The sequence below is a fragment of the Zonotrichia albicollis genome, chromosome 3 (assembly GCF_047830755.1).
Source record: "Zonotrichia albicollis isolate bZonAlb1 chromosome 3, bZonAlb1.hap1, whole genome shotgun sequence".
NCBI lineage: Eukaryota > Metazoa > Chordata > Aves > Passeriformes > Passerellidae > Zonotrichia > Zonotrichia albicollis.
Window position 1 is genome coordinate 73014848 of NC_133821.1, and position 22071 is coordinate 73036918.

At 44.0% G+C, this 22071-nt stretch overlaps 1 long non-coding RNA gene across 1 annotated transcript; it reads left to right on the forward strand.

The window, feature by feature from the left end:
* Positions 1 to 1305: 1305 nt before the first annotated feature.
* Positions 1306 to 20548, forward strand: LOC141728567 (uncharacterized). The gene is made up of 3 exons (XR_012579639.1): positions 1306 to 3623; positions 11482 to 18192; positions 19081 to 20548. It is a non-coding gene; the product is annotated as an uncharacterized LOC141728567 (long non-coding RNA).
* Positions 20549 to 22071: the final 1523 nt, after the last annotated feature.

Below are 22071 nucleotides of genomic sequence, written 5' to 3' on the forward strand. Positions count from 1 at the left end.
CTCGCCCTGCGGGGAGAAGGAGCAGTACTGGATTCTCCGATGCTGCCGGAAGAAGAGGGGTGGCCGGTGTCGCCCCGCTGTCCGTCTCTCACCGGGCATTTGGGACGATCTTGCTCCCCTCCACCCGTAGCACACGAGCCGGATCAGCCCCCTGCCCAGTGCTCCAGAGCCCCCGTCGGTGGCAGCAGCCCCGGTCTCCTTTCTTGCGGTGCCGCGAGTTGTGTTATCGGGCACACGGGAGTGCGTTCGAGAGTTGTGTAAGTCCCGGGAAATGTATAAATCCCCCCGGGCCGGGCGCGCCTTCCCCTCCGCCCCGTCCCGCTGGGTTCCACGGGCGCGCCGAGGGCTAGCGGGCGCTTGCAGGGCCGGGAGCCAAGCACAGCGATAATCCCTGCTGGGAACGACTTGGGAGGAAGTTTAGCGTCTCGTTTACCGGAGGATCTGTAGCAGGCGGGTTTTATTTTGCTTTTGTTTGGGATTTCCCCACACCGTCTGTTTGTGTTTTCAAATTCCGGATTCCTGACAAAATACGTTCGGAGTAGTATGTTCTCCGCAGAAATTTAATCTTTCAACTGCGGTGACTGCCCCTGTCTGTCTGTTCCCGCCTGCATCCCCTTTGCCACCTTCCTAGGAACGTTTTTCTCCCGCCCCTGCTGTCGGACGCTGGCCGAGAGGGGCCGGGACGGGGCGGGAGGGTTCGGCACCAGCTTGGGCACCTCCGCCTTATCCTGGCTCTCGGCGGCACACGGAGCCGCGGTCGTTCAGCAGTCCGGAGGACTTGAAAGCTAGCGGCGAGGGGGCTGCCCTTTCTACGACTCGGTGCCTTGTCGGGACAGGGGCAGCCCCCTCGCCGCCCCGCCTGGCCGCCCGGGGCTCCGGCAAGCAGCACCTGCCGGAGAGAGACGCGGGCAGGAGCTGCCGGCGTCGCCGCAAAATGACAGAGCGGCCAAGAGTCTCCCGTTCAGCGCGGCGTGGCCCCGCCACCCTCACCGTGGCCGCACTGCTCTCGCCTCTCCGGGTTTCCAGGCGGCGACAGCACGACGCTGCTCCGGACAGAAGGAGGGAGGGAGGAAGGGCCGGAGGGGCCGATGACTCCGGCTTTCCTTGCGGGGCAGGCTGCGAGCTCGATGGGCCGGAGGGAGCGGGCACCTTCCCGGCGCGGCCCCGCTCGGCAGCGCCCGTGCCGCTTCTGCCTGCGGGCGGAGTTTGCCCCGGCTGCTTTATAGTTAGCAGCCGACGGTACCAGTGACTCAGTTTTCCACTCGGTTAAATCCCGTGGAAGGTACAGGTGGTTTGGTTCGTTCGCGGGTGTGCGTGCGGCACGGGGCCGTTGCGAATGAGAAACCGGCGCCAGCTCTTTTGTACGCCGACATCCGCCATCTCCGCAATTATATTTGGTGGCACGTCGGGTGTTTGCCCTTTCATGTGGATGTTGCTACTATGTAAAGGAACAGCGGGATTTCATGCCTCATTGCCCTACCGGGACATCCTTTTCATGCCCGTATTTGCAGAGTTACTAAAAGCTCCGCGGCTGCTCACTCACAACAGAAGAGAGCGTCCGCCGGAATGGCGAAGACAGCTCCAGGGAACTTGGGACGCATTCCCCACAATGGCCCCTTTGATGGGATCTGAACAAAAAACCAAACCAAACCAAAATACAAACCTCCCCCTTAAAAAAAAAAAAAAAAAGAAAAAAAAAAAAAGAAGAAAAAAAAAAAAAACAACCAAACCCACGAAATAAATCCCCACGAACAAACAACCCTAAAATGTATCGGGGTCTCTCGGGAGAAGTGAACTAGCAGGAGCAGCCTGTGGCGCCCGACTGCAATTTGAAGCACAAACGCTTTAGGAATCTGGGATTAGGCTCAGCAGTTTCAGTGCTCGACGTCGGGGTTTCTAGTATATTTTTAAAATCCCAATAAACAAAAAAATTACCACTCCAAATTATTTTTCGTTGTCTGTGCTGTAACGACACAGGGAGACCTGAGATAGCCGGGCCTGCTCCCGTCAGGGACCCCCGTGCTGGGCGCTCCGGGAGCGGCCGGGAAACGCTGCCCTGCCTCAGACATCGCCGTTCAGTGCAGGGCGAGGTTTGGCAGGTCTGACTTTGAGCCCGAGTTACCCGGCCTGGGCTGCAGCTGCTCGAGAGACGCTTGCACACACGGGGAGGGAGGGGGGACACAGGCTCGGCGATTCGGTGTCCGAATCGCCGCTAAAGCACGCGAATCACCCGGGGATGTTTAGTGCGTTTCCGAGCTGTCTCGGGGCTTTGCACAGAAATCTTTCATGTCACGCGTCGGTGCCGCTGGATTTGTAATTTCTGCTCACTCTGGAAATAGCTCCTGCTGCTTTATGGTATTTTTTTCCCCTGGGGCACAACTCCCGCATGCTGTTTTCCTACAGAAACCTGAGCTATCCTATGGTTACCTCCCCGAGTAGAGCTTATGTCAGCGTCGTCGATCCGGCTGCTAAATCCTCCTGGCAGCCTCGCTAAAGGCCCTCCTCCGGGAAACTTCTTTTTTCATCTTGCCCAGATTAGGGGTTTTGTTTGTTTGGTTTGTTTTTAATTATTTTTGAGAGATCTGCCTACTCCTTGGGTGAGAAATTTCGGCCTTTCCCGGGTGGCAGCGAGGAAGGCACGCCCTTGCACCTCTGCCAGGTGTCAGGCTCTCCCTGCGGCAGGTGCGCTGCGACAGGCAGGGACTCCGTGGCGCGGCACCAGCACCGCGACCCACGGGCCAAGCCTCTTGTTGTGCTTTGGTCCTGGCTGTACGGCACACGTGTCTCTTTCTCCAGTGCCCTACAAAGCGCGGATCCCGGGAATCCTCGGTGCGGCGGGACTGCCCGCTCAGCTGGCAGCAGGCAGCGCTGACAGCCGCGCAGTCGAAGCGCAGAGAAACGCATCTTTCGCCCTTTCCCGTTGCTTTTCCCTCCAAAGGGAAAAAGCCGGGCGGACTCGCCGCTTCCCGCCTGCCTGGAGGCCGCGGGACAGCCCCTGCCCTCACCCACCACCCACGCCAGGCAGCTCTCCCCGCAGGCCACCCTCGCTCCCGGATCCCCCGGCAGCGTTTCCCGGGAGAGGAGGCCCCGGCCGGCGGCTCCGCGGCGAGGGCTCCCCGGCCCGCAGGCTTCCTGTCCCGGCCGGGGGGCGTCGGGGGGAGGCCGGGCAGCTCCCTCTCTCTCCCTCCCTCCTTCCTGCTTTCTTGTGGGTTTGTTGTTTGGGAGTTTTGTTTGTTTGTTTTTACTCTCGTGGTGCTGGCGGTGGCTGCAGGGCCTGGTGGGTCACACGAGGCCGGCCCGGCGCCCCGGCCCCGACAGGCGCTGAGCCGTGGGGGCGCTCCCAGAGCCGGCTTGCCAAGTAAGCAAAGCAGTACATTTCTCGCTACGTCTAGAGAGCCGGCTCCCGTGGGGAAGTGACTCTCTTCTGCTCCGTTCCCGAAAATGAAATTTCCTATGCCCCGAGATTTCAGGATTTTACACGTCTCTGTGAATCGTTTAGGATTAAATAGGGAGTTCAGAGACTATTTTTAAAATGTGCATGGCCTTCTGAAGGAGCTGAAGTTTTGTTCAGCAGCTCTCTTCAAGGGGACTCAAGATCGTCCCGAGTTTCTTTACTGAACACGGTAGGTACTCGGACTCTAAGTCTTTGAGGATTTTTTTTTTAAACTTTACTGTCTCCTTCTTAAAAAGCCATTTGCATCCTTCGCTCAGTAAGCAGCCTCTTGGGGATAGCTGTTCTACTACTTTTAAGTTACTTTCTCTTTTAGGAAACTCTTGAGAACAGGAGAGAAAGGCAATTCCCATTCATGGACTGTAGACCATGATGCTGGCTTTGTTGGGTTTTTTGGAGTTTTTTTTTGGTTTTTTTTTCCTTGATGGACTCATCACTAACTGCCAGGAAAACAAGAGAAAATGCCTTCTTGATTTTTTTCCCTGATGTGATTGTAAATAGATGATTAAAATGGTTTCTGGCCACATTCATACCAAGGTGGGATGGACAGACAGAAGAAAGAGCAGAGAGCTGAGGAAACCATGTCTGACAGCTGAATGAATAAACGCTCAAAAAAAAAAGTCTTTAAAACGTGGCTTTGCCTAGACAGTGGCTACACACAGGTGGAAGTGGATGCATGACATTCCATGCAGGTCTATATTGTGTAAGAGTATTTAACTATTAGCTGGGGTGTAGGATTTTTGCCAATGGATCATAGTAGGGCCTGATCCACAGGTGATTCCTGTAGTAGTACAATAACCCCACAGATACTGATAAAATTGCAATTCCCTGAGATGGATGCAATCACTCCAGTAGATCACTTCAGTTTTGGGAAGGATAAAAAGTGCACAAAGACTTGCTACAATAAATTTCAAGCTAAGGATGATGGAGGGAAAATAAGTAGGAAGGAAGATGCAGTGAGTATTTCTAGACCTTTCTAAATAACAACTTTTAATGTTTATCACTGAGCTACACCTCCACAAATCTGATCTTGGTCAAGTAGTGAAGCTGACTATTGGGATTTTAGGCTGATGACAGAAAATGTAACTCTGCATCTCCTGCAGTGTGTCACACTGCTTCTCTGTTTTCAGTGCCTACAGGGGTCAATGAATGCACCCTCCTGGGTCGAGTGCTTCCTCCTGGCCCCTAGTCAGTAGGTGCTGCGTGTTTGTCCAGAGCATGAAATGCTCTCCCTGAGAGCTGTCACTACACTGTAGGTGACGCAGAAAGACAGAACACCTCCTCTGGCTCCCACTGTCTGGTGATAACGAGCGTGATTGAACAGCACCCCAAGGAAGGGCAGCTGGAGAGGACAAACCCTGCAGCTGAGCGCCTCATCCTTAACTCTTTGTACCTTGGCACACTTCCTATGTGAGCTCAGACATTCAGGACAATTAATTTAATTAACAAAAGGTGTAAATTAAAAGTGTCTGTGAACTGTATTGAAACTCAGTTTGCATGCACTTATTCGCAACAGAACTGGCTGCAATTTGATTTAAATTAACTCACTTTCAGAATAAAATAACATTGACTAAAATAAAAGCAGCTTTAATTTTGAATGAATGTTTACATAGAATTGTTTGTGGTTTAACTAATTCACTCTAAATATTAAGTCTGTTGATTTTCCCCAGCACTTCCATCTAGGCTAGTTTGCTTTGTGCCTCTATTTTAGGCTCCTATCACTAAAATGGAAATAGTAATTGCCTGCTAAAGTTTAAAGTCATTGTGTGAAGGATCTTGGTAATGACAGCATTTTGCCGGATACTCAGTATACATGTTCTGCAAAAGCCAGGTCTATATTTTCTATACATGTGCAAAATTCTTGCCAGGTAATGTTTTACAACGACTGTACCCAGCTGTGCATGACCAGAGGAGACATGCAGCAGTGGAGAATTAGGGCATCATTGTGGATTTTAGACTTTCACTGAACATCTCCTGGGATTTGGCTCTCTGGTTTTTTTTGAAGACTATGGGCCAAGATTTAAGAACTCTCTAATTTCAGTCATCCTAATGAACGGCTTCAATGGTGTTAAAGGGAACTAGGGCACTTCCTTTTCTAGTGGAAATCAGGCCACTTAATTACCTCACAATAATATACAGAACCTAATCCCACAGTTTTTTGCACAACATGAATTATGAACTTTAATCTATTTTAGCAGTAGTGCTATTATAATCCATAGATCTGTATCAAGAATAAAACTATCCTATTATAATGGAAATGGAGTACTTGTAAAAATGAGCACATAATCACTTTCTCATTGAAACTCATTTCTGTTGAAATAAATTTTAACAGTGCTGAGGCATGGTTTAATTCACTAGTGACTGTAGCAAGTCTAGATAAACACATCCTGTGTCAGAAATGGGGACCTTCTTGAATTTTTGTAATAAAAACTTGGTGGGTTTTGAACTAAAGCAATTCTATCTTTTTTTCTTTTTTTTTCCTTTTCTTTTTCAGTTCCTTCTTCCTTGTCAGCTTTTTACAGCATGTTCCTTTATTTCTCTTATGTTTTTCACGCTGAATGGACCTTCTTTTTTTTTTTTTTTTTTGCCTTTTGGATGCCAAAAACTGGAGAATTGTCATTTTTTTTTAGTTTTATTGTTGGTTTCTCCTCTAAGATAAAAAACCCCACGCTTCCCAGAGAATGAAGAAGGAACCAGTTTTCAGGGAGTGCTAAGGTTTTATCCAAGATTTATTTATGAAAGAAAATAGTGTATCATCTCTAGGCTTTAAATCTAGCTGTTATAATAAAGCACTTCACCTAATGCTCTAAAAATACTTCTTTACATAAACTGTTCATATGATAGAAATAAACAACCTCAGATATTCTGGATAGATCCATGGTATTTTTGCAAACTATCTCAAGTAACAGCAGTCCTTATTGGCACTCAGAAGGGATTTTGAAACTACAGATCCTGCAAGGCTAGGTAAGTAAAAGGACACACTAAACATCTGCTTGTCAGTAGAAGAAATAAAAAAAAAATAATGGAAACATCTCCCAAGTTTCTGAAATAAAGCATGTAGGGTCAACATGAATACTCAACTGATAAAATTTAAACACAAATTAAACAGGCAGACATTCAATCAAGAGCCAGGCTTAGATTAGAAGTTTGGATCAGGATTTTCAGCCAAAGAGAAACAGTTTTTCCCCAGACTGGAAGTTAGATACTTCCATGAATACATGTCCATATAGAGAATAGTTCATCTAAACTACAATGAGTTCCCTTTTGTCACCTGCTGTCCAAGGGAGAGAAGTGGTCTCTGTTCCATCCTGATGAATCTTGTGTCTTACAACTGCCTGTGCTTAAACATGTATTTTCAGGATTCTTTAGTTACTAGCATGTTTGATCCTGCGGAGCCTAATCAGGAAAACCTGTGTTAACTGGATATGACTTTTGCTTCAAGAAGGAAATTGAAAAGCTCTCTCTGCAGGAACTGGGCCTAATTCCAATTTTCTTCTTTCTTCTAAAAGCAAACAATTTTGTGAAGGTTTTTTGATTTATAGTGATAAACATTTTTCTCTTGTTCAAAATATTATATTACTTTGTTAGTATTTTATTTTAACATATTTCTAATTAATTTTATTCAGTGTATACTTTTTGTTACGCATGGTTGAAAATAAATATGTCTTATTACAGCAAAGGTAGATCAGACTTCGAGAGGAAAGCTCTGCAGCTCGGAGGACATGTCAGACTTAAAGAAGTGTTCACTGTTCTTTCTGGTAAAAGAGATAAAAAATTCTGTGCAGACTGAAGGCTTTCCAAAATGCTAAATGCTTTCCTTTGCTTGGTAGGTTGTTTTCTTGTGTTTCATTTTTATGGCAGATGTTAACCAAAGCACACTTAAAATTACTATGAGAGCAGTTTGCTTGTGGTGCTTGCTGGTTTTGTGTGAGTGCTGGTGTTCACCTTTGCAAGGGGCAGAGGTGCCATTTTCGGACCTGTGCTGTTCCTTTTTCAAGCTCCATCACAGGGCCTGAGGTGGCTGGCAGCACTTCCTGAGCCCTTCAGCCTGGGAGTCTCCTTCCCTGGATATATTCAAAAGCTGACACAATCCCCTAATGTGCTCTAGGGGGACCTGCCTGTGTCAGGGTTTGGAATAGATGCCATGCAGTGGTCCCGCCTGACCTGATCCTTTCTGTGGTTTTGTAACCTTTCCGGAATTACATAAAATGGACGCCCCTCTGCCAAAACACCATGAGGTGACAGGGTGTAAAGGATAAAACCAGATGCTGCTATTTCATGTTTCTTCCCTTCAGTCCCCAGCTTAGCCACTGTTGTATTGTTTTTGACCATGGAACATTTTTTTAACTGAAGACTTTAGCTTCATTTTCTGAGCCGAATCTCAGATCTCTGAAACTTTCTCTTCTTTGAGGCCATTGCTCCTACTTGGAAAGCTGTCCTGGCCTTCTGCAAACCTTTCTCCTTAGCTTTGTTTCTGACTGTTGCTTTATTTTCTACTTCTCTTCATGGGACATGCTCCCTTCCTTTCTGCTAGCTCCTTCTCTGGGAACAAGCTGATGATGTCTTCTGGATTGCAGCTCACAGAACTTTCTAGCAATGACTTCCCAGTCACAGAATGGCTTTTATGTGATGTCTCTTTTGATAGACTCCCCTTCTTCATATGTCCTTTTCCCATCTTTGTCCTTTGCACAGTCAATATTGAACTTCTCTGTTATAGCTCATCTTCTCTGCTTCCTTGAACAAGGCTGAGGACATCAGTTCTCTCAGTCTTGGAGAGAAAGGCTTATAATGTTGGTGCCTTCTCTGCCCTCTTGTTTGCTTATATGTGAAAGTTGTCTCAAAGTGCAGCTATCAGATCTTCCTACAAAAGCAGAGGATAATCGGACTTTCCTGCCAGGTAGGCTAAACTTTGTTAAGGCTCCTGCCTGGCTTCCCAAGGACATCTCTCTGTGTTTCTGGGCTTTTAGAAAAGCAATTCAGTTCATCCTCCTGGTAAATAGCTCTGGCCACATTGTTCCTGTCACTGTCTCTGGACCACTCATTCCTACTCTGCCTGAGACACCCTGCCTTGGCCCTTCTCCAGCCCTCCCTGGCCCCTGTCTTTTCTCTTACTGTGCTCTCTCCTCCCTTCTTCTGGTAGTCTGCTCAACCCAGACTTACCTGCTTTCCCCATTTTGTGTGTGCAGTCTCTGAAGCTTTTTGGTGGGTTTTCCAGACACTCTCAGGATTAGCAGTGGCTGTGCAGGGCTCCCACCACAAGGACTGTGGTGATTGTGATATCTGCTCAGATTCACCATACTGATTTTCTAGGCTTAACAGTTGCTCCCCAATGCAGACTAGCTGCATTTTTTCCAAGTTATATTACAAGAGTACTGCTAGTTTATCTCTTGCATTAACTTTAAATTGTCTCTGGGCCTAAGCATAGGTGCTGTAAACCCCAAGTGCACCCAGGATTACTCGGTATGTCCATGTCCCTAAGATGTCAGCCTTGGATCCCCTTCTGTCTGAAAACTGCACACTGAGGTACTTCAGCATGCATGAAGTTCTTTTTGTGAGGTGACATGTCAGAGCAGTGGCATTTAAACTCCATCACCCATCCATCTCTATGGGAGGTTTGGGTTTCTTCAATCAGAGGGGATTTTTCTTCCCTGGTAGGGGAATTCCAAGCTGGCACAGCAGCCCACTGGCTCTGTCAGGGAAGAGAGAGGTGAGAGGGATGAGCTACAGAAACCTCCCTGCTGCTCCCTTCCTGCCAGAGGGGACAAACCTTCCTGCTGTGAGAGGGAGTCCGACAGTAAGGAGAGCAAGGAAAGCTATCCTCTGGCATTGAGTAGGGAGAAGGAATTGTCATGCAGAGCAATTCTCTGCTGGAGGCAGTAATTGAGCACCTGCCTGTTTGAATTTGGTTAGCCACACAGTGGGTTTTTGTCACTTGTGTCACTTGTATGCTCTGCTTCTGAACCCAGGTACCCTGCAGAGCTCAGGGGCTCAGGGCACAGTTTCACACAGAGTGAGATTTTTCCTGTGGTTACAGAAAGGCCAGAGTCCTTGTGTTCTCTAAGTCCATGGCATCATCTAAAGTCCATAGTGTGTGTTATTAACAAAGCAGCCTCTCATTTGTTTCATACAGTAGAACATAACATAGAACAAATAACACATATTTAGATTTCCAGGACTACTCTGTCATGCAGAGTTTCTCCAGGAATTTTAACTTTCTTCTAATTAAAATAATCTCAGATAAAAGCACTGCAGTAAAGAGAGAAAGATAGCTAACAGACCAGCTATAAAGAGGAAGTGCCAGCAATGCATAATGGTCTGGAAAGGAGTGTCTGAGGGACTTGTTGTGTAGTCCATTGATTTCTTCTGTATTGATCTTAAATGGGAGGTAAGGAGACTACAGGACTGATGCTAAGTAGAGCATATAAATTTATTAAAAATGTAGAAGATCTGGCAACAGCAGATAGGGCATGAGAATGAGAGAAAGCAACCTGAGGAGCTCAGGAAACACAGCCCAAGCGAGGTGAATTGTGAGCAAGAGGGGTGCATTCCAGTGAACAAGAGGGCACAGAGTGTTTTTAGCGTAGCATGTCTATAAAGTGGCCACTGTAGCTCAGCTGGTGAAATGGCTGTGCATTTGTGGAACAGGTCTGCATAGGGGAATAAATCCTCCTGGTGTAGCCAGATGCTGTCATGTCAGAGACAGGCCATTCAGCCCAGTCAGAAGGCTCAGGAAGAAGGGGGTTGGCACTGGTAGCCTTCCTTTGTGGCCTCCATGCTGTCCTTGCCTTCTTGTTTAAGTCACAGTTTTTCAATTCAAAACATGCTTTGTGCAGGTATCAGAGTCAATACAGGAAATATTTAGAGGAATGATAACTCTGTGTAGAAAGACAACAGAATTTCATTGCTAGGGTCAGGGGTAGTACAAAGTTCACATGTCCACAACACACCTTAGTCCACACAGCTGTTTCTCACCTTCCCCTTCTCTGTGGTCATAGAGAGCGGTGTATTTCCTGTCATACCCATCTCCTTTTTCACGTGTGCCTGCAGAGGTTAAGACTCTCTAGTTGAGAAAAATTCAAGCCCTTCAAAAACAATGGGAAAACCTGTTGAGTTAATTTTCAGTGTAGCCAGTTTTTCAGTCTTGGGTTGGCTGGACTTGTGATATTTTGCTGGTGATTCATGGTTACTGGCGTTTCATGGTTACTGGCAAAATGACTAGGCAAGTATTTCACAGAGTCATCTAAGGAAGAAAAGAAAACATCCTAACAGAGCACATTCCAGCAGATGACGAACTTTTAAAAATACATTTTGGTACTTGCTCCTTCAACTCTACATCACATACAAAATTGTAATGAATGAGGAAATGCACTGACATCTCTTTTCCTACATCAAAAGCATGTTGTTCAGTTCAAATAACTCTTGTGAGAGATATTATGAGCCTTAGAGCATAGGGTATGATAAACTCCTGTTCTAAAGTCATGGTGTAACCAATCTGCTGTTATTTTATACTTCAATAAGTTTGAGAAGACTACATAATGCCTTATACAAAGACCTCTGGTATTTTGGTAATAGGAACATTTTCATTGATTTATATATTAGCATCATCACATGGACTAGTTAGAAATCACTTAGTCACCAATTAACTGAATAACTGGTGCTTTAAAATCTGCATCTTGTCAATACGCAATAAGTCAATTTTTAAGTATGGTAGCAATTAATGTTGAACTTTCCCTTGTACTTTTAAACAGATTGAGTGCTCTTCCTAGACTTAAAATATCCAGACTTAATGTCTCCCACATAATAAATAAAATTGTTCAAATGGCAATGCTGCAAAACTCCAGTTCAAAGGGTGACAATTTTGCAAAATGTTGCAATAATAATAAATGTAAATTTTGCTGTGACCACTTGGTGTCATCTAGTCAGAGCTAGTTAGTTTCTTGTTTTAGACTTGGTTTTAGTGTTAAAAAAAATCACATTAATTTTGTTTATCTGAAACCCAGAGGACTGATACCAGCTCTTATTTTCTCCAGGTGAGTTCCTCAGAGACAGCATTGCAGTATCACCAGAAGACTACCATTCTTAAGAGCTGTATTCCCTCTTAGAAAGGCTGCTTTGGCAGACTGAGGCACATGACTGAGACTTTTTGCCCTGATTGCAAAGATGTTGTGCTGCCAGTGCTGCTGGAGAGCAAACAAGTGAGTACATCCTGCTTATTACAGCTGAGATGATACACAAGGGTCCAGTGTCCAGCAGACAGAACTATTAGGTGGCACAGGTGCAGCCTGCAGGAGTTCTCATGGAATTCTGGTGTCAGCTCAGGACAGCTCTTCATTCACCCTGCATCTTGAGCCCTCTCCTTTTTTGCCAGTCTGCTAGCAACAGGAAGATACTCAGCCCTCGAATGAGCCAAACAACCCCTGATCTCTGAGGAGAAGCACATTTTTCAAGAATTCTGTGTGAGGTGGGACACTTGGAATAATTTTTTTTTTCTTTGTAAAGAGCCTTCTCTGTTCTGCTCTCCAGTTGGGTGATCCTGCATTGAGTTACACCCAGCCAATGGATAATTGCTTGAAACTAGATCCAAGGCTTGGAAAATCTTTTTGTGTTTAAATCTGTACCTAATAAAATATCTACTCACTCTGTGAGGAGCAAGAATGTAGAGCAGAGAGGGGGAATATTTCCCATTGCAAGAAATGAAAGGCAATGTTTTTGTTTGGTTGCTTCTCAGGCACTTAAATTCAGTTTACCGGCAGACTAGGTTAGAGAGAGGATGCTTCTGAAAGGGTTTTAATTGTTTCATATATCACAGTTTTGTGTGTTTTAAATATTTATGTCAATTACCTTTGCTGCTGATAAACTAAGGAATCCAGTTGTGTCTGGTGCTGCTTACCACAACATTGTATAATGAAACTGGGAAAAAACCAGAGGTAGAATTAAGTGCAATTAGTAACATGCAACAAATGAGCAGTTGATTAGTTATAAAAAAGAACCTTGTCAGCAATGCGACAGTCTAATGATTCAAAGATCAGAACATTGTTGACAAACGGGAGGGAATTCACATAAAATAACTCAACCCACTGTTGGACTTAAAAGACTGGTTTATGGGAAAGATTAGGACAGCTAGATAAAGTCTGTCTGTCTAAATACTTTCATAACAGTAATGAATGTGGTATACAGCACTGTATGTTGAAGAGCTTAGTGGAAGTTGAGGGATCCAGTAACCCCTTACAAAGTTGTAGCCTGTAAGCATGAAGAAAGGATAGAAGTGGATAAGGGTTGCTGAAGGAGCACAAGTGCTTAGATGAAAAGGAAAAAAGCTCATGCCAAACACTAGGAAATATTACCTCCTGTGAGAACTGTTAGGCTGTGGTCAGAAGTTATACAAAACCCCTTAGCTGAGTCATTTAAACCAAATTGTAAAACACGCTAGAAAATATGCTGTACTGGCAGAGAGCACGCCTAGATCAGGAACAACCAGCCTACTCCCTGGTTTCCTTTTTCCCAAGGGCCCTTTTCTGCTGGTGTGGTAGATATCAATAGACTTAGCAGAAGGCAGAGCAGGGCTGGCTGGAGGCAGAGAGGGAAAATTCAGTACATGAGTTTTGTGCAGGGCGGGGGCTCAGCACGGCCGCTGTGACGTACATACAGCATCCCCGTGAACATGGGATGTCACAGCACCGACCGGACGGAGTCACGTGTGCCCTGTCCCACAAGGAGCTCTTTATCAGCTCGCATCTAATCTTCCCTGTATCGCTGATCAAAGGGGTCTGCATCAAGAGGAACCACCAGGAGATATAAATGGAGCGAGCTGGGGAATCTGCAACAGCTGCTGCTATTGCAGCCGTGCTGATGGCTGGTTGTGCCCATGGAAGGGGGGTTGGGAGTGAGAGGCAGGAGGCTTGCAAAGACATGTCACCGTGCCACACTGATGTGTTTTCACCTCTTTCTGCTACCCCACCACTGATTTCAAACATTTTTTGTTAAGAAGAAAAAGGGTTGTATGTGTTAGTCTGTATATTTTGTGTTTCCTTCCTTTTTTTGTATTGATAAAGCTGGAGTTGCAGGATTTTGGGGCAGTTGCAAGCAGCCTGGAAAAAAGAATTGCTCTCTTGGGAGCCTCAGAAGAAAGCTACAAAGTGAAAAATATTGTTCTCTGCTTCATGGAAAATGCTGGATGAAGTTACTCATCCTGCTGAGGTCACCATGAAAGCTTGGTGGTGCCCAGCTGCATCCATCATGCACATTTAGTTATTTGCTTCTCCAGGAGATTTCTTTCCATGGCTTTACTCCTTTGTGACCAGCGCTATTTCACCTGGCTAAAATTAATTTAAAACACAGTTTTTAGCACCAACACTGTCTTTATCGTGAGAGATTATTTGTGATTTTAGTGGTTGAGAGTTTGTGAAGTCTCAATTCTCAGTCTGTATTTGTTGGAGAATTTGTTTTTAATTTCATTTATGAAGGCCACCTGAGAGTGACCACACTTCACCACACTGTGAAGGTGATCAGCAGGGAGTTTAATTTCTGTATAGCACCTATAACTCCCTCATAGACAAATGACCCCAATGACACAAAGAGTTAAGCACATTAAGTATTTTAATGTGTTTTTTATTTACTGTATGCCTCCAAGACGTAGAATGTTTTCTGTGGTGAAAAATGTTATTTGTTTTACACAGCTGGGCATGGGTTGGCCTAAGGAATAGATTTACAATGGGACACTGGAGTTTTGACTCTCAGCATTGGCTGGCAAAGCCCATGCCTTTGAGTTGGGCTCCCAGGGATATGCAGGCTTGTTATGGGGAGAGCACAGCTCCTGAACAGCATTCCCACTCTGGCATGTGGAATGCCAGGTGCAGTGGATGTAAATGATGTGTATGTGTTGTTTAGCAGGCTAGTAGGACACACCATGGGTATATCCAAGCTCCAGGCCTTTCTGGATCTCTGGTTCTGATGCTGGGCTGCTGTGGGACACATACTGAAACTCTCCCCTCAAGGCAGAGCCCAAAGCATCCCATGCTCAAAGTTTTCAACAGTGCTGCCTGCCTGGTCTGAGGCAAGTGATGAGGAGACTGGGCTTGCCCTGGAGAGAGATGAGGGAGAAGGAAAGTGCAGATGGGAGGCAGAGAACTGTGGGAGAGCCCAGCCTGCTCTTCTTGCTCAGGGGTGGATGCCTGGTGTAAGGATAAGGACCCCAGCAGCAGTGCTGGTCATGCAAGGCAAGGGAGCAAACCCAGTTTCTCAGGCCCATGCCACCAGCAGAGCAGAGCAAGGTCCTGCCATCCTCTGGAGGCCGTGGCCCTTCTCAGCTGCTTATGGCCAGTCCCAGCCCTGTGGTACAGCCAGTCCTTTGGAAAACAGCCAGGCTTATCTCTTTCTCTACAAATCTACTTAGGGATGAAGTGCTTGTTCCTTCCATGCTTCAGAATTGATGGATGTGGGAGAGGATGTCCACTTCCACTGAAGTCATGGCCTTTTGGTATGACCAAAAAAAAAAAAAAAAAGCAGACCTTCCTCTTTTATGGCCAGCACTCTGTCTGAATGAGACCTGCTGCCAGCCTGGCATGGAGAAGGAAAGTTTCATGACTTAGTGACATGTGACCTTGAGCCCCACCAGCACAGTCCTTCCTGTCCAGGTGTTTAGAAAGTAAGAGTAATAGTAATAACTTTTAATTAGACTACTAAATACTTCTCAAGTGTTTAAATGTTAGAGAGTTTTGACCTAGGTATCTCTTTTCTTGTCATGTATTACAGCAGGGAAGAGCAAACATAGCCAGAGACTTTTTGCACATGTGAATATACAAGTTGTAAGATGGTGGGATGTTCTGCAGAAGATGTCCTGTGGAAGAGCCTTTGACTGAGTGTGTTAAATTCTCACTGAAATGTAAAGGACAATCCCTTTTCTCTCTGTCAGGCTTACAGGATGGGTAGCAAAAAGTGGACCTGGAAAGTTTTAATGTTCAACAGGGTCTGTGGACTGTTCATTTGATGATGTGTTTTTTGTATAATATGATAGGTATCCTGTTCTGGGAGAAAAATTCAGTGAATAAATACAAGTTTTTGCTTTCAACACTCTCCTCCTGGACTCCTGCTGTCAAGTGGCTGCAGAATTCAAAGAGATTATTTTGGTGGTTCCAAAAATCTGTCATACAGATCTGAGTTTTTTCCCTTGTATTTGTCAATGTGTGACTTAGCACAAGTATTACAGGAAACATGGAAATGTTTCGGCTTTAAAGAATGGCTGTGGAAAAAGACCTCCTACTGATTAACAACTGTTGTTTAATAAAATAATTTTTGGATGTCCAAATTGCTGATTGTTCCAGTGAGGGTTACATTCTGACCAGAAGGGATCCCACCAGTCCCATGTCATCAGCCTGTGTGCTCTGAGAAGAGGCTTTTCTGTGGCCATTTCCTGCGTCAAAACAATGGAGCATGAGAGATGCCCATCTTTGCTCCCCAAACTGCTTAGCCCAGTCCCCAGGGCAGCATTAAAACCATGGGAGAGCAAACAAGGAGAGGAGCTGTAGATGTCTTTGTTTCAGAGATGCAACCCAAGGGATGGATGAAAGCCCAGCTAGGATGGGAACAGAGAAGATCCCTCGTGTTTGGGGCACTGAGGGTCAGTGTGGGTGTATCAGGTGCTGGCTGGAAGGAGAGCAGAGAGGGCCAGGGACTCATAAGAAGTTCACCAGCTTTTCTGTTCTGAATTTCTCCCTCCACAGCAGGGACCAAGCCCAGGTGCTCTTATGCTGTCCTCTGTGGGGCTGGTACTCAGAGCCTGATGCACAGACCCCAAAGTCCTGGGTGGCACTGGGGGTGTTTTGCTGTAATTGTGCTCATTCAAGGGCTCACACAGACACACACAGAGAAACTTTTATTTCTGTTACATTTTGTGGCTGTTTTTGCTGTGCTGTGAGGCTTTCATCTTGTTTGTCTGTCCTGTGAAGTGGTGGAGTGCTGCTGCATGGCCTTTCACAGGTGATGTGGGCAGCGCTGCAGCTGAACTCTCCACCTTGAGCCAGGGCCTCACTGAGAGTGTCACTCAGGTCTGACACCTTCCTAGCAATACATGTTCCCTCTGCCAGTTTCTTTATGGACACAATACTCCAGCTCCATGCAGCTGGGTATTCTTAGTCTAAACGTGGCTGAAGGCAACAAATTAATGTCACTGCCCATGTTTAATGTTGGTTTGTTTGTTTTGAGTTTTTTAATACGCAGCCAGCAGATGTGCACAAGGGTTGCTTATTGACATTAATCATTACCCTGTTGATAGCCCTGGGCAGGCAGCTTTAATTGACCAGAACTGAATCCAGTAATCATATCATGGAAAATATACATCACATTTATTTCAGTAGCACATCTGAATTACAGTAATATGACTTCATGGCAAAATTCTCAGTGACTGCATTAGAAGCAGGAGCAGAGCCATTGTCTGATAGCACAGATGTAACTGAGCTGTGCCCCACAGTCTGCTGTGCTTGGGCAGGACAGTGAAGCCATGTCCAAAAAGTTATAAAATTATCCTCCAGGATCTTGCAGACCAAGCCCTGTTCAGAAAAATAAAGAGAAGTTCGTACATGGTGGTTGTAGAATTGTGTCTTTCATTGTTTTCTTTGAGTACAGCCCTTCAATAGAAGGGATGGTCACAGTCTCTTCAAACAGCAGAAATGCTCCAGTAAGAATACATAAAAGAGACCATGCAAAAAACTCCCGACAATTATGGAAGTCTTTCCTTTAACCCAATTACCTACAGAAAATTATAGTTTAAAAAATCTCAGAGAAAGTAAAGCAATGGAAAAAAAACCTGAGATTTAGTTTGATCATTTTATAACTGGGGAAAAATCCCAAGAACTTAATCAACAAGCAATATTGATATATTGACTAATGTGTTAATGAATTCCATTTTTGTTATAGGTATCAACATGTTAGGTATTACATGGAAAAGAAACAAGGATGAATAGATGGTCAACATAGTCAATTGAGCCTGTTTTTTCCCTGGCGAATGCAAAGTCTGTGACCTTTGTTCAACATGGTTGAGAGATGAGGTTTGGCACTGTGTTAAGTTATCATGAATGGCAGAATCCAGGCAGAGCAAATGTGATTAGTTGCCTAAACTTGACTATGGTTATATTAATGTGAACCTTTTCTCATGCTGTTCCATGCACCAACATTCTAATAGCTAAATATTTACTATATTTATATATAAAATGTGGATGAAGGTGCTGATTTATAAAAACAGATATCTTGAGGATGAGCAGAGCCCTTGCGTTCAGTCAATATGAATATGTTATATATGCTTCACTCTGTGCATTAACTATATGTATTTGAAGTTTTTAAGGTGGTTTGCTGACATTAAAGCTCCAAACAGCCAAGATGTCTCTTTTGAAATGGTAGAATTATAAATCAGTAGGATTATGTACAGTATGCAAATTAAATTACACTTTAGTGTAACTCTTGTTCAAGGTTTTTGTATAAAACTAAGACCTTGTTTTACATGGGAAAATAAAAACACCAAAGGCCAGTGAGAGTTGTACAGTTGTTTCAGACATTGCAGTAGTTTCTTAATATAGGTTTTTAAAGCAATGTTGATGTAATTCCTAACGTAATTTTAGGTAACACCCACCCCTTTAAACTTTGATGTCTCTAAGAAAGGAGGTAGACTGCACTGAAAAACAGAGGACACACAGGCAGCAAGATGAACAATGCACACGTGTACAATGTACATATGTGCATGTACTGAACAGGTAGGTAGTCTTGAATAAGATCGTTGCCTCCTCTTTTGCAGAAAAAGAGTTTTAATTATCAGGAGACATCTTCAAGGGCTTCAAATGGGCAATTGGTGAGGATATTGGTTAGATGGATCAGAATATTTTGCTAGTACCTAGTACAGAGAGGTTTGAAGGAGAGATAAAACTGAGGTAGTTAGGAGGGTTTTTTTTTTTAAATTTATTCTTTATTTATTCTTTTACTTATTCTGAGACCAGAAATAGTTTACTTTTCTTCATATTGAAGTGATTTTGTACAAAATGCTTTAATTATAGCCTACTTAGTAGGAAGAACAGCTTCTTCATAGCAATGAGTAAACTTCTGGAGACAAACTGATGTTTGTAATCTCCTTTAATTCAGGAGGAGGTGCATTTTTGGGGTTCTTCAAAATTCAAAATTTCATTGATGTTTTCCTTTTTCTTTTAAGCCATCATGATAATGCATAAAAATTAGACAATACCAAGATTTTAACTTTTTTATTTCAGTCCCCTAGTAATAGAAATATTGCAGCATGTAAGACAAAACAATTCTCAGAAGTACAAATTTAATTGACTGCTACCTTGTATTTAGCTGTGTACTAATTCAGAGTTTGGAATTCATGCAGATTTTAATGGGGAATCTCCGTTTTCAAACCTTTTGACTGAATTTCTTTTTCTCATACTTCCAGAAAGGATTGAATTACATTAGTGATGGTTTCATGTTTAAATTTGCAAAGCTGTAGGGAAGAGTTTGTAGAGTTGTAGGGACAACATGTGAAGGACTTTCTGTCAGCGAAATGCTCACCTAACTATCTGTGTTTCCAGCTTTTCCTCTGTTAGTCCTCATGAAATGCAAAAACTGGCTAAAATTCCCCTCTTTCCATTTAGATATTTGGCCCCATGTTGACTGTTTTTCTAAGTGCAAGAACTTTTACAAAGAAAAAAAGAAGACCCTGAAGAATGTAATGCTACTTTATGGAGGACAAATCTTCCATTTCTAGCCTGACATGAAACTCTTCAAGGTGAACAAAGAGGGAGACATGTCTAGAAACGCACAAAGAAGCCGAGCTAATTAAGAGAACTCCCACTGCCTCCCTTCATGAAAGCTGCTATGCTTTTGAAACCCTGGAGATGGTTTGACTGTGGATTTGTGAGGTTAGGAGTACAGCTGGGATGCTGAGACTGTGGGCTGGGTGGTATGTATAGAATGTGTTTGATCAGTTTCCCTGGTTGTATTAGAAAGAGATGGCATAAAACAAATGGGGTGGAAATAGGCAGAAAGGATGAGGAGCTCCCTCTGGGATAGGTCTGAACTGATTTAGATTGTGGGAATTCTCTGTGTGTGTGTGTGTACTCAATGTATTTTTCCTGGAGATTTCAGTGATAATATTTTTTCTTCTAATCTTTATCAATGTTACAGAAAATGTATTTGAGCCTTCAGCAACATGAGGTTCAAACCTTGCAGTTCATTCCTTCAGATGTTTGCATGGCATGCTACAGCCCTGCTTTCTGTATGCTGACATGCAAATAGCTTGTCAGTCTCGTCTTGCACCATTACTATGATTCCTTCCTTGGTTCCTGTCTCTTCCAGGTATTCAACACTGTAAAAATACTTGTCTTGTTTAAAGCATCATCATAGATGGTGTACTTGAACAATGCTATCTCTGGGATAAATATGAGTGATTTTGGCATTTTGGATAAACAGAAGCTGGGTGATGCAGGACACGGTGCCTCTGTTCACAAGCCATTGAGGATCAATAATGAATATTCAGTGCACCACATTAAATCTGCCTATGTTAAGGCTACCCAGGAGATCACAACATGCTGGTGGGGAGATTCATATAGCAGTCAGTCCTTTTGGTCATATTCACAGGCAACAGCTCCTTCACTCTTATACTTTGATAAGAAGAATATAAACAAGACCTTGACACTGTCTTGAAATGCATCAAAAATCCTTGTGTCTCCTCTTCCCTGGTGAGCCTAACCCTGATCATCTGATTCCTGTATCAGCAGAAGGATTTCCTCACTTGACAGGAGCATGGATAAACTTGGCAGAAAGTAAAGAGCATTAATAAAAACAGATGTTTTAATGTTTTTCTGTGTTTACAATGCACCTGTATGCTCCATGTATCATTTCAAATTATATTGAAATTATTGATTTTTATTTAATTACTACAAGATAAAACATTTTCAGAACAGCTCTAGGGTTTTGGAAAATTAAATAAAAACATCAGAGTCTGTCTGAGAAATTCTGTGTTTGGACCTGACTCCACCCATTAAAAACAGGTACTCAGTTAAATGGAAAAATATATTTTTGCTTTAGTTTTGTTTCTTTTCTGTTGTAAAGATAAGCGCTGCACTGAAATTCTACTAGGAAAGCAATACCAATAAAACATCAGAATTCAAGGAAAAACAATTTTAAAGTTTGCTTGAAAATTTTATGCAATCATATATGTCTGCCCTATCTATCTATCTATCTATCTATCTATCTATCTATCTATCTATCTATCTATCTATCTATCATCTATCTATCTATCTATCTATCATCCATCTATCTATCTATCTATCTGTCTAATCTTCCTTTTGGCTTTTATTCAGCAACCTGTTTTAGCCTATGTCTCACCTCAAGCAGGCAGCAGGTTAAAATCCTTGTTGAACTGGGGTAGGCACAGTTACATGTTAGTTCAGCTCAGAATGATAAATATTTGCTTATATTAGTGCTATGCAAAACCTGATTTTTTAACCTCATGGAAACTCTGTGACATGAGCAAATTACTCAGAGACTTGCACAAGCCTCTTGAGGAGAAATCCCCCATGCACATGATGCACGAAGGGCACCTTTGTTCAGAAGCAGCCATGGATCTGTAGATCTGTGATGATTCATTGAGTAATTTCTAGTGATCCTGGAAACCTGAGTTTCCTGGGGCAGCAGAAGGACTACCGACTCATTTGACAAAGGAAATGGAGTAACTTTGCTTTTTCTGCCAACCAGGGGACACTGCAATCTCCCTTAGGGTGTCAGCAGAGGGTCTAGCAGTCAGCCTTTGAGTCTAAGTTCCTTCCTGCTTTCCCACAGGATGCTTGGCAGGACATGAGTGAGGGGGCACTAGGGCAAGGCAGATCCACTAAAAGCAAATGTTGATTGAGTTTGCAGTTTTCATGAAGTGAATCAAATAATTTCATTTGAGCTGTAAAACTTTGGTTGTAAAAGACAGAAAACCCTCCCCAGCCCAAAGCCAAAATTCTGACCAGAATGCAGCGATCAGGAGCACTCTATGGCATTGCTGGTTTTGCGATTTGGCCCTGGTGAGCCATTTCCCCCAAGAGGCAGAGTCTCCCATTGCCTACCCTGTGAGAAGCCTGGGCAGTGGCAGCACTGTCCCTGCATTGGGATGATGTGTGCCACAGCTGCTTGGATGCCACTTTTAGCAAAAGGCGAGGAAATTCAACATAGCGAGGGATTAAAACCTGTGCTCTGCATTCCCATTTAGGCAAATGCCCTCTTCAAACTGGAGAACCACCCCTTTTTAAGTACACCCTTCCAAGAGGCAGAAATCTTCTCTTTCCTTTTTAGCAACTGGAAGATTTTTAAAAATGCTTTCCTTCATCAGGCTCTGAGCAGACTCAAAGTAGTTGAATCACACTTCTCACAGGGCAATAAAAGCTTGCTCTGGTTCAGCTGTTCTGCAGTTCAGCATATATCAAAGCCCCTTATTTTATTTTTTTTTTGTCCTCCCTATCCTGGAGACATTCTACCACCATTTCCAAAACTGCTTCTTGCCTGTGCTGCTGAGAAGCCTTGATCTAGCTTTACATTAAAAAATACTGAAGTCAGATGAGTACTTAGGAATGTGGAGGCTGTGGAAAATTTGAATCATA